A 13,927-nucleotide genomic window follows, 5' to 3' on the forward strand; every position below is an offset into this window, starting at 1 on the left:
GGTTTGGTTTGGGACAAAAGGACCTCAACCGAATGAGGAACAAAAACAGTAAAAGGGTGTCCCATCACAATGCCTTCACATTGGCTAATGCTCACAGCAGTGGCAGCTGCATTTTTTTAAATCCGCCTGGCAGAGCTGTGGCGACAGGATCCAGTGTGGCAGAAAAATATGACACCAGTCTGTCTGTGCCTCCATGTAACTGTGTCAAAACAGAAAGTGCCCAACCATCATGTTAATGGCAAAACAGTGAGAAGCATTTGGTATAATCAAGCATTGTCAGAGCTGAGGCTCTGAGGAAAGTCTCTCTTAACTTAATAAAAGCTTTGATGCACAGTTAATCGAACGAGACTGGGTCAGTAACATCTTTGTGTGTTAATCTCTGCAAGGGCTTGAAATTGCTGAAAAATTCGGGATCCATTGGTGGCAGTAGCTCACCATTCCCAAAAACATTCTGACATCTCTCTGTGTGACTAGGGGATTCATTTGCATTATTGCTGCAACTCTCTCTCTGGACACTTTCCTTGCACCTTTCTCTATTTGCTGTATTCCACTTCTTTCTGACAGTACTGTAATTCAGTTGGGGAGACTTTGTCCATTCTTGCCGAAGTGGTTTAGTAGGGTGATGGTGTCTTGTCCACAAACCTAACAGGTTTTTTGATGCCACTTTCAGGTCATCAATGTACTGAACTAAGGCAGACGGAAATGGCAGTCTCAAAGATTCCAAGTTCTTTTTCAGGATTTGATTGAAAACGGATGGTGATTCTGAAAACACCTTTGGAGTTTGGCACCACAGATATACAAGTTTGCCACATTTAACTGAGAATAGGAACTGACTTTCCTCATGTAAACGCACTGAGAAAAAGGCTTGTGACAGATCAATGCCAGAAAACCACTCAGCATCACAAGGGATCTGAAACGGAATCACTGCAGGATTTGGCACAACAAGACAGCATGACGCCACAATTTTGTTCACCTTTCACATATCAGTACCCGCACGGGGGGGGTAAGTGTCACAGATATAGCAGTGGCTACTGGGCTACAACTATAGTGGTTGAGGTTATTTGCGTTGGGTCTGATAGGGCTCGGCAAACTGGTCCTCAGAGTAGCAAAGGTGAGCAAACTAAGGGTTCGGAGGGAGATAGAGTGGAGGGTTAAGGGCTAAGAACTTAGTAGTTAAACAGACAATGCATTGCCTGTCCAGTGCTCATCTCTATAAAAAGAAAATTTAAAATAATAGCATGTAAATGTAATACTATACAAACTACTGAAGGTTCTATATATATGGCTTGATGTTTCAACTTACAAGGAATAGCTAAATGTGTTGCCACCAATTCCTACGGTGCCCTCAGTCTCTGTGGTATCTATAGCAATGTTATCTCCACAATGGCATGCTTACCTTTACGGTCCAAGTTGCAGTCTTTCGACTCTAAGGTTCTGTGTTACCTATTTGGAGGAGAAGCAATGATGGTGCGGTGATGGAGATTTCCCTTGTTGGATTTGCGCTGGTGTCATCTTCAGGAGTGATAAGGCGCTGGGGATGGCAACCTTGCTTGGGTCTTTTGGACAATCAGTGCAGGAGACCAGGTCGGCAGGTACTTATTTTCAGATGTGGCCTTCGGGCTGTGGTTGCAGCTTCACTATTAGTGTCAATAGTGATCTTCACTGGAAACACCCCACTTGCAACAGCTCAAGTCCCTCCAGATCCTTTACGATGGTGCTGGACAAAATGAGGCGTGCCAGGTTTGGGTTTTTAGGGGCAAGTGCAAAGCGCTCCGTTCTCTTCTAATCTCTCTTTAGGGGGATTTTAACCACACCCATGCTACGTCAGTCACTTTTATTGGTTCGTGGGCTTGCCTTTTAAAATCCGCTTGTTTTCATTAGTGAAAGGCATGTATACGTCATGCCTTTTCCGGTGTTTAGCCCTCCTCGTGAGCACCGGTAAACTACTGGAAACAAATGAAACTCCATGTTCTCCATACAGTTTCTGGACTACTTTTTCTCTTTATTTCACAGCGCGAACGCACTGTGTTTTACACAGCGTGATCACGCTCCTTCTTTTTTTTTTTTTCTTTCTTCATTTAATGTGGCAAGAAAAGTCTGGTTAGGAGTTTACAACGCTAATTGCTCTAACTCGACGTAATGCGAGGCCTGTTGCATTGCAAATGCTTGTTCTTCAAGCAATTGCCCCATAAATTGGGCAGGGAAATCTGGTGTCCTTTGTTAGAAATTGTCTCTAGTTGGCAGTGGTGTGCACCCTGTCCATGTTGAAACCACCATCCTACTTAAGGAAAGTCAGATACACACCCTAAGTCAACCTGTGCTCACCCTCAGGTAGCTTGGCACAGAGCAGGCAGGCTTTACTTAAGGTGCAATGTGCAAAGTATTTGTGCAACACATACACAGTAACACAATGAAAACACCACAAAAAGACTCAACACCAGTTTAGAAAAATGGAGAATATTTATCTGACTAAAACAAGACCAGAACAACAAAACTCCAACCAGAAGAAGTTTAGATATTCATTTTATTTTTAAAGATTAAGGGCCTTATTTAGGTCTTGGCAGTTGGAATACTTTGTCACAGATATGACAGATATCCTGTCTGCCGTATTATGATCTCTATAGAATATAATGGGATTATAATTGGGCAAACCAAAAAATTACACACACGGTACCAAAAAGCGGGGAATTGTATCTACCGGTTCTGCATATCAGGGAAACCAAAAGGTTGTAAGCACGAGCCCTCACTCACCTTTCGGTGATATGCTTCATCATGGGGCTATGCTCCTCGTCAGGCCGGCGCTGCAATGCCTGACGGGCCCCACACGGGGGCTCTTTGCCGGAGATCTTTTTGAGCAAAATGCACACCGGTCAAAAGTAGGAATCGAGGATTGGAATGGAAAGGGTTAAAAATGTCTAGAGGTAAAAACCGTTCATATCTGTTACTGGTGTCATTTTTGCTTTCTGTAGATTTCCTAGTTGTATATCCTTCTCTACTATAAGAGACAAGATTACTTATTTCCTCTCCTAAGATGGCCGACACAACACTGCCATCCCTTATGTGTTCTCCTTAGTCCTTCTTCCATGCCCATTGTTTTCCTTCTTCTCTTAATGGCCCGTGGTTGAACGCTCTCCCCAGTTCCGGGGAACCACAACGAGCGTAGGTCTACAGATTGCACCACAACCTTATAAAAGTAAGTGCTCTCCGAACGGGCGGTTTTTAATCTTATTGCCCGCTTTTATTGAAGCGAGCAGTAACATGTTTGCTCACTTCAGCGAGTTACGAGCCGCGATGCCGCAACCGGCGCTTTTTCGCTCCAGCCCGCATTCCCTCGCGGGCTGGGACAGGGACGCTACGGCTCTCATTAGGGAGCCTCTTTAGGTGATTGGGAGACGCATCGATCGACACGCTCCATCACCCTCCACTTTCGTTTGCTGTTCACAACTGCCGGCAGCATTTAGCATTCCCTCTACTTATATACGGACCATGTGAGTCCCTCCTGCTTATTACCTTGATTAACCTCGTACTTTATATACCGCTAGCATTTTAGTATGTGGGCTTAAGTTGTTTGTTTATTGGCAGAGATGATTTTTTTGCATACCCTATTCTATATAAGTCCTCACTGTAATACAGTAGATGGTATACCCTTGTGCACGCGCATATACACTTATATAGGCACTACCTGATGTTTGTTGGTTTTCAATACTTTAATTACTGTTTTTACAGTATGCATCTGATCCTATACACTTAACTCTCCCTGGCTCTGCTAGGAGAGGATGTCAGACTCCAGTAGAGGACCCCTGACTAGGCTTGTTAATTTATTGTGTGTGCTAAGGTCTACGTACATATTTTTGATGATTACTCCAACTACTAACTCAATTAACACGCGATTTGAAGTCTGTTTATTTCTTCTATGCATATATAGACCACAGAGGATTTTTCTCAACTCGATGTTTGTCCCCCGATGAGGCCCTGCATTTAGTATTTGGAGGGTAAGCATTGAGGAAGTGATACTAATCTGTTGCTTCCTTTTTGTAACCATTGTATGTTCATCACATGGCACCTTTGGGTTTCCTCACAAGTGGATGTGGTATTCTTTCAAGACATTGAGTACATGTCACTTCTGTCCAATATTCCCTTTTTTTTAATGTATGTTTCTTTCTACTTTTTTAGGTTCTGCTCTCCCTAGTATGGGCAGCCCAAGTGTTTGAAGGATTAGGTACGTCTTTGAGGTCCTGACGAATCGCATAGCGAGAAACATGTTGACCTGTGATGTAGAGTAACACAGGGGATCTTGTGTTCACCTCTTTTCATTTACACTACTCTCTAGTATGAGAGTCGGTGACTATAAATAGCGTTTCTGCGTTTTATGGGGAGTGTAGACATTATTTTACTATATCCCTATTTTTTGTTTTTAATCTTGCCAGAGGTACTAACATTTAATTAAAGATATGAACGTTTTTTACCTCTAGACATTTTTAACCCTTTCAATTCCAATCCTCGATTCCTACTTTTGACCGGTGTGCATTTTGCTCAAAAAGATCTCTGGCAAAGAGCCCCCGTGTGGGGCCCGTCAGGCATTGCAGCGCCGGCCTGACGAGGAGCATAGCCCCATGATGAAGCATGTCACCGAAAGGTTAGTGAGGGCTCGTGCTTACAACCTTTTGGTTTCCCTGATATGCAGAACCGGTAGATACAATTCCCCGCTTTTTGGAACCGTGTGTGTAATTTTTTGGTTTATACAGTATTGGGAGCTCCACACACAGGACCGGGAGTCTATCCTCCGAATATCCCATATTTCGCCCCTCCTGTTGTTGTTTTTTTTTTATTATAATTGGGCAGACAGGATATCTGTCACGTTTTTGACAGAGTATTCCCCTTCGCCAAGATCTAGATCAGGCCCTTAATGAGAAATAGTGCTTAGAAGTCACTAGCCATCAGAAGTTTACTTGACACGATGGACCGGTGCAAATCCAAAGTTCAGGCCGACCATGATGGAGGGTAGGCCGGCAACAGAACCCACTCAGGGTCATGTTGAAACAGTACCTTGGATGGAGCAAAGCGTCAATGTCGAGGGCATGATGTGTTGGTTCGATCCTTGCAGTCGGTCCCCCAGTGGCGTCCAACTCCTTTAAAGTGAATGGGATGCATCATCGTTGATCCGCACAGGCTGTGAATCTGCTGTTGTCAAGCTGCTGCTGCATCGAAGGAGCGATGCGGCAAAAGTTTACATGCACTTCAGTCGATGTCTCGGGTTTTGCAGGAAGCAGCTGCAGAATCCACTTCTGAGGCTCGGGACTGGAGAGGGGCACCTCAGGCAAGAGCATGACTCACAGATGGCAGAGTCCAGCAGCACCAAGAGAGTTGCAAGCAGTCTTTGTTGACCCTGAGACTGCAGAAGAATAAAGTCCGCAAGCCTTTGGAGGCTTTGAGTCGTTGTCCTCCGCAGGGCCCAGATCAGCAGGCAGCAGGGCAACTCAGGAATGCAGAGAATCAATTCCTTGGAAGAGTCAGCCAAGGCAGAGTGACAATCCTTACACCACAGCAGTCTTTACTCCAGCAGAGTTCTTCCCAAGTCCAGTAGTGATTGGATTCCAGGGGGTCAAAGCCCCAGTACTTGTACCCAAAAGTGCAGTTTATGTGGGAGATGCTTTTAAAGGATCTCTCTGAAGTGCACCGGTCCCCCTTTTATTACAGCTCTGGCTCTAGACCATCAGTTGGGTGAGGGGGGTAATCAGCCCATTGTGTGGGGCTCAGGCTACTACCCTTTGAAGTGTAAGTGTGAGCCCGTCCCATCCTCCCAGCCCAGGAAGACCCATCAGTATGCAGATGCAGTTGAGGGTCATGTGATGTGGGTGTCTGGAGGGAATGCACAAATGTAGCTGCCACCCAGACCAGATGAGTATTGGAGACAGGCTGTCAGACACACAAAGCAGGAAGAGCAGAGAAATGCCCACTTTCTAAAAGTTTTAAAACACATAAGGGACAACCCAGAGGTACTAAGGGGCCAGGGGCAAGTATTTTTTAAAGGAACAAGGGTCCTTTAGATAAAAGGACTATAGATTTAAATACCACATAGAATCGCAATGAAGTGTATGGAAAATATGCAATAAACCAGTATATTTATTCCAAACGAAAGTAAAAAAACAATACAGTGGGAAAATAAACGTCTTGGAAACCATAAATCACAATTGTTCAGGCGTACCCCATGTGACACAAAGGCACAATTTTACAGTACCCTTACTCATGTCAAAACATATATTATTGTACAGAGTCCAAGTACTAAAGATTCTGTGTGGTATTTAAATCCATAGTCCTCTTATCTAAGGGACCATTGCTCCTTTATAAAAACGGTTTCTAAAAGTGGCATATCTAAAATGATAACATTAAATACCACTTTACCAGTAAAAATAATTTATCATTCCAATAATATGAAACATGATGAAGCTGCTCCTTTCTGAGCAGGAATTACAGCTTAAAAATGTACTAAGGAATTCCCAATGCTGGTCTATGAAAGGAGCAGGGCTCTCAATAATGATAAACAACTTTGTGGGGTTTTCATTACCAGGACATGTAAAACTTAAAAGTACATGTTCTGCCTTTTACTTACATATCACTCTGCCCTATGGGCTACCTAGGGCCTACTTTAGGGGTGATATGTGTAAGAAAAAGGGAGTTTAAGGCTTGGCAAGAGGTTTTAAATGCCAAGTTGAAGTGGCAGTGAATCTGCACTCACAGGCTATGCAATGGCAGGCCGGAGACATGCTTAAGGGCTACAGAAGTGGGTGGCACAATCAGTGCTGCAGGCCCACTGGTAGCATTCAATTTATAGGCGCTGGGTATTAGGTATACCACTTTTACAAGGGACGAACAGGTAAACTAAATATGCCAGTTGTGGATACACCAATATCACCATGTTTAGGGGAGAAGCACATGCCTTTTAGCACTAGTTATCAGTGGTAAAGTGCTCACATTCCTAAGGCCAACAAAAAGATTAGTGTGAAAAACAGAAGGTGAAAGGCAAAAAGTCTGGGGTAAGACCGCCCTAAGGATGCCAGGTCTAACACCTTTCATATCAAAGTCAGCACTTGTTGCATTTCTAATGTCAATCGTCTTCTTGTAGGTACTGCATACTCCATGTATACATGTACTCCATATGCACCCAGAATGTTACATTAGGGTTTGGCTGTTATACCCAAGTGGAAAATTACATGAGTGGGTTCAGTAGTCCGCACTCTCTTAGATCAGTTGAAAAATCTGGTGAGGACTTTGTATCTACAAAAGCTGATACACTGCCATCATTGTGTAATGTTAACCTAGGGCATAGACAGTGGTCTCTTGTCATAAAAGATGGCACACCCCTACTGGTCGAGGAAACAGCTCTAGACCATGGCTACATGATGTGCTGGCCTAGGTGAACATGCTACATTAGCAGTTTAGCCTGGCCAACAAAAGCTCAGGACACACGTCACATCCAGTTGGGTCATGTACAATGTTAGGGGCTTTCCCATCCCAACACAAGGTCAACAGCCCATTCAATCTTTCAGAGGTTAGTGTGGGATAAAACATCTAATATGACATTTCATATTTTTTATTTAATGTGCAGTAACTTTAGGGCATCTCAGGGCATTGAGTTACTTTACAGGAAAAATCTGTTACACGTGAGAGTGGGTAAGGTGCGAGAGGAGGTTTAGGGTTACAATTCTATGCATTAACTTTGGATTGACCAAGCGTTCAGCCTTCTATTTAATAATTTTTGGTGTAGGTGCATTTCTTACTGTTGGTTGCAAAGGTGTACATCCAAAAGGGGTTATCAGAATCTTTGTGGTGTTTGTCATGGCAAATTGTTGGAGGCAGAAAGGCCGTGGTGGTAGAAGTCTTTCATTAGCAGTATTGGCAGCAGGTGGGTAGGTGCAGTGTTAGCAGTGCATGCGTTAATGCTGAAGGATTGTGTCGATGGGTCATGTTCACAGAGGAAGGCTGCAGACATGTTGCCCGGAGGATGGTTGCAGACATGCAGAGGATGGTATCTTCTCATGTAAAGGAAAGTGCATGTTTACCACTTCAAAGGTGTCTAATGCAGAATGAGTCCCACATTGTCAATCCAAAATCAATATTCCCATTAGTAGAAATGGACAGACAAGGGGAAGGAGAGAAAACAGCATTCAGTCTCAGGATAAGGGTCCTTCCTAAAAAAAAAAAAATAAAGCTTATGTCCTTATGTCTATCTGCACTTATTCCAAAAAAGAAAAAAATCTCATGCTATATAAATAATAAAGGGAATCCCTTTCAAAAGGATGGTGAGGATACCTCTTCTAAAATGTTCAACTGGCTGTTCATCATTTGAATATTTTTCACACCCATACGAAACGCAGCATGAAAAGGTAAATTTTTAATATAATTTCTGCTTCTAACCTTTAGATAACCTGTTTTTCCTATACTCTAAACATCAGTGTTCTGATATTGAGATTTGAATAAACTTCCGGAAAGAAATTGATGCAGGGTTAAGCCAGCTCCGTTTAAAAACAACAACAAAAAATGAGTAAACTAGAGCTCAATTTCACTATTAGCACCACAGTAGAAAATCAAGACAACCATGAACGTTTGAGAACAAAGAACAAGCATTTGTGGATTAGCATGGTGGTATGAATAATTTCAGAATATACTGTTACTACACAGCAGGACTAAAGCATTGCCACTGCTCCTTAGTGCAAATATTCACAAACACTTGAACAGAGAAGCCACTGTATGCAAACAAAAAAACAAAAAAAAAGAAAATGCTGTCTTTAAGGAGTTCTTTAAGTCTCTGGTTACCAGAAGACAATCAGGAAAACTGATGCTTGTCTCAAGACTGTATTGCACTGACCAGAGAAAGTGGTGCTTTCGAGATGATGTTACTCTGAAGATGAGCGGATCACTTGAAATCGCTAGCACAGCATTTGGAAATCCATGTTTAGTACCTCAATTTCCTAATCATCCTGTCCTGACGCAATCTCTATAGCACATAATTATCTGTACCCTTGTATTTCCTCAACATGGCTTCTCTCGAGACAGAGTTGCTATTCACAGAAGGAGGGGAACCATGCAATGTCCTCTCTGTTACATGTTTGTGAGCCATTAAGGTCTCTGACAGTCTACTTAATTTAGACTCTTCCTCTGCCATGAAAGAGCGAAGATGTCACCTGCGGTAAGTAGCTAAAAAAAAAAGAGGGTAACCATGCTACTCAAAGGATATGGAGCAAACGCCTTACAGATATACTATTTTGCTTTGCCTTTTGAGTACCTCTTACTTGTCCGTTCCTGACATCTTCTTTCAAGCTTGCAGGTGTCGTTCTGAAGGCACTGGTTCAAGGTTACAGCTGTGCATGGGTGCTGCAGAAAGGAACACAAGGAGTCTAACTCACAGGGCATGCTCAACTGCATGTCTGGGGGCAAAAGCACTGGCTCACAACAGTGGCAGGCATCCTCCTGGGGTGTCTCTAACATTTTGGGGACAAACAGTTTTTGTAGGCTGCATTAATTTTTCAAATGGTCACATCTCGATGGCAACAACATTGGGTGAAACCCCCATCCTGTATTGATGGTACATATGTATTCCTGGTAGACTATCTATGCTTTGTAGCACAAAACACAGGATGCAGGGACAAGGATAGAGGCCCAGTCTTTTCGTCAAGGTAAAACCCATTAGGCCAGGCACCCAAAGATTTTGTTTCACTGTTGCTCTCTTAGTTTACAACTTGACCTGCAGGACATGGTTTTAAAATTCAGCCAGCACACGAGGTAATCGAGGGAAGGTGTATTGAAAGCCAAACAATGCAATTGTCTTTACAGTGTATTCCAAAGGGAGACGGGAAGCCAGTAAATCAAGGTAAGGGTGTGTGCTAAGAAAGTGTGTTCTGCCTACAACTAACATTTTTCTTTAAAGTTTTATACATTTGTCATTGATAACAAAAAGAAGAAAAGGTAGCACAAGGAATATCACAGTATATAACATGGAGAGCTACAACATGGACATATGTATCAACATAATTCACTCAGGTGAGGTGGGATAAGGTTGATCTGTCCTTGTGGTGTTATGTTATGGCTTTGAAAGGCACCACAATCTGTGTTGTATGTGTATTTAACTGTTTTGTGTGACAAACCTTTAAGAAACAGATTTTAAAAAAATGTCACTTGGATGTGCTACTTTCACCCACCTAACCCCCTTCTTAAGTCCCCAACACTGCTACGCTAAGCATTGCAATCAGATTTCAGGTCATCAGATCATTTATCATCTGTCCGGACCATTTTCATTCTGATTTCCTCAGCAAGAGCCCATTCAAGGAGGCCCCTCACTCAGGAGACCATTGTTGAGCCACACAGCTTGAGTCACCTAGTAGCAATTTGTCCTTTAGCTAACATCAGTCACGGCAATGCAAATTTATATCTAATCCTCCTCTCGAACTGAGGCATAACATTAAGACAGTGTTTCAATAATCAGTGCAACCTTCACCACATCTGGGGCATTCTGAAGGTCTGGTAGGGTAAATTCTGGCCAACTGCAGAGGGGTGAGGTCGGTATGGTGTAGTAAATCGACGTGCAGAAGCAGAAATTGGGTGTTTCTTGAGACTGGCTGTACAAACTCGCAGGTTTGTTTCCACTAGCTGTTTGTCAGTGGTGTTGGTAAATGATCATCCTATAGTTGTCTGACTGGCAACATTCGGTCTATCAACCTTTAGTGCTTTGTAAAGTCTAAAGACCTTATGGGTAGTGTTACCAACTCCAGGTTTCCAATCAGAATCTCAAAAGTAGGGAGTAATGCGGAAACCCCAGCCAAACCTCCTTTTTTTTTTTGGGGTAGACATGCATTCTGTAGTAACTACACCTGCTCCACCCGAAAGCAGAGCTGTGCCTCTTTGAACATAAGGAAGCTATCTCCTGGAAAGTACACCAAGTAGTGAACAACCTATCTTCTGCCACTGAAGCGTGGCCTTGTCTTGACAATCTTTCTGAGCAGCTGTAGTCATTAAATCTCCAGCAGTCTGGAAAAGAGGAAATGTTTGAGCATGCCTCCTAGCTACAGTATGTCTAATCACCAATGGGCAGTGTCAAGGCACTCCTCTGCCTTTCAAAATAATAGCATGAGTGTGTCTTCCTCATTTATCCCTCCAGAGGTCTCTTCTCCCAGTTATCCTCATCACACCACTATGCTGCATGTTGCAGATGTGCCACAAAATAATATAACTTCAAGTCAGGAAACCCCAGTCCCCCCTCAGTCTTATCTAATTTCATGTTATTCTGATGCACTCTGCTGTGTTTACCATCCCAAATCAGTGATATCAGGAGAGAATAAATTTCCTGAAAAGTAGGTAGTGAAAAGTCACAAAGCGTGTTTTGTAGGTGATATAGACAAGTTGGTAAAAATACCATCTTTGCTAGTGTGACCAGTGATGAGTAGAGGTTGTGCATTCCGTAAAGTAATGGAGTTCCTCCATACCACGAGGGTCCTAACTATGTTACTTGGAAACAGCAATTCTGTTTGCATGCAAAACCTGAACTCACAAATATTGAAACTGCTCTACTTCACATATCTCCCCTATATTGAGAAGTGTTTAGAGTAGTGCTAGCGAGTAATCCAGAGGAAATGCTAACGGCTTTGCGCAATTAATTATTTAAACCAGTTGCCCTTCCAAACATTTACAAATCACTCATCAACATTGGCAATGACACGTATGGATCATGGAGGTAAGCCAGTGTATCATCACCATACATAGAGACAACATTCCCTAGGCTCCTAGATTTTAACCCCTATGCATGCAACATCATCCATAATGTAATGGTTAATTGTTCTAGTGTCATCGCAAACAGGGGCAACAGTGGTCACTCATCTAGTTTTGCATTCCAGGCAGCTGACACCATGTCACCCATCTCACTCTAGCCATAGGCTGTGTGTATAGGAGATGTACCCGCAGTCAAAAGATCGGGCCAAACCACATACCCTGTAATACCTCCTATGGAATACAATCCCATTCCATGGTGTTGCATTCTTTTTCAACACCTAGAGTCAAAAGGGTGATAGAGATCAAGTTTTACTAATCAATTCGTGGCATAGGCGTCAGAATATCTTCTTTAAAAATGTGCACACTAAAAATCCTAAGCGAGAAACTAAGAATGAAAATGGAAAAATGTGCACGTTTTGAATTGTGGTGGACCTTGTGACCACCATTTTTTAGCACTGTATCTGATCACAATATATGTCACACATTTATATTTAATAGACTAATGATGACAATAAATATTGGGAACAATAGTTCATAATATGAAAAGTATATTATGATTGTTTAAATATTGATTTAATTGTACTTCCGTTGATTTATATGAGTTAACGTGGAGATGTGTGCAGAAAATAACTGCACACCCCTGTTATAATTGGTATCATGCATTGATAAAGTTTGCTAATAAACGCTTTTGCATTTATATATAACTCAAAAATTGTAAGGTGCGCAGTAGGTTTTATGTATGTTAATTTCATTGATATGTATTTGTATCAGCCTGACTAGACTAGGCCTCCAGAACGAAAATACTGTTTAGCTCTCTCCCCTTTGGCCTGAATTCTTTCCTTAGCTTGTTAATTTGTTAGTGAATCTTCCAGTGTATTAGCAGCCAAAGCTAGGGTCTAGTGACCTTGACAAATGTTGCTTATTTTTTCTTACTGCTGTATTAACAAAGCCCATTCTTTGTGGAGTGAGCACCCTACGATAAATGTGAATAGACTGTAGTGTTTCAAATGTAGTCTAAATGTCAGTTTTCAGCAGAACCAAGGAAGTGCATCACAATGACTTTGCACCATCCATGGGGATAGTCGGAATAGTTGCAACCTGATAAATGCAAATGGATGTGATTGGATATTGATCAACTCACCCTGCATAAGCCCACCATATCTGATCAATTGGAGAGAAGCTAGAAACTTTTGGAACTTTAGTCTGCCCACAAGACTCTGGAAAGTGAGTCTGCTTTGACTGTCCTGAGACCAAGTTTTATTCCTTACTTGAGCCTATGCTTTTTAAACCCTACTCCGACTTTGTCTTCCCCAGTTATGCTAAGAGGTGTTTCTCTTTAACCATCCTCTATAATTAAGCATTTGCCACCTGTTTTTGTTGCCCCTATGCTAATGTTGTTCAGTATTGCTATGTCCACTTCATTCTGAATGGTTGTCCATGCCCTCGTCCTATGTGCAGCCCATGTTCTGCATTGCTTCTGAAAGCTGTTGTCTCATGCTGTGAAGAAGTTGACACTCTGAACTGACAAATCTTCCTGTTTTCTGTCACCTAAGGAAAGGTATATTCTGCAATGTGTTATTCTGTGTTTCTTTTTTTCAGCCTAGCCATTTCACACTAGTGCGTATTTTTAGATAGCGCTTTAGCTAGATGATTTTCCAAATTGTATTTGTCTTCTTTTGCTTTTTGTTGCATGTGTTAACCCGTCCCCACACATGGCAATTCAAGTTTGTGATAGCAATAGGGGTGACCCTGTCCACTAGTTAGCTTCTTTTGTCTGAGGATTGACTATGCATGTGATTTGAAATCAGTTTCTGTTGTACAAATAATCCTATTATTAGTTTGTGTTATTCTGCTATAATGCCTAATTGTGTTAGTGCTATCTAGGTTACGTTTCTTTGGAGGTTTTGGTCAACCTATGGTTTACGTATATAACTTAGTTCTGTGCACCATTTATGTCACCTTAACATTGTTGTTAAAGGGAATAAAGCTTAGAAATTTTGCCTGTTTGGAGTTTTACTTCCATGGCCAGATAGATCATGGCATGTCTAAAATCTGTGTTTTAATGAATTTGATTACCACACTCCTCTGAGTCAAAAGATCCGATTGACCTCCAAGGGTGGTAAGTGATGACTGCCATTACACATCTCTGAATCCTTATTAGGAGGGC

Source organism: Pleurodeles waltl, chromosome 3_1 (genome assembly GCF_031143425.1).
Source record: "Pleurodeles waltl isolate 20211129_DDA chromosome 3_1, aPleWal1.hap1.20221129, whole genome shotgun sequence".
In the NCBI taxonomy this organism is placed as follows: Eukaryota; Metazoa; Chordata; class Amphibia; order Caudata; family Salamandridae; genus Pleurodeles; species Pleurodeles waltl.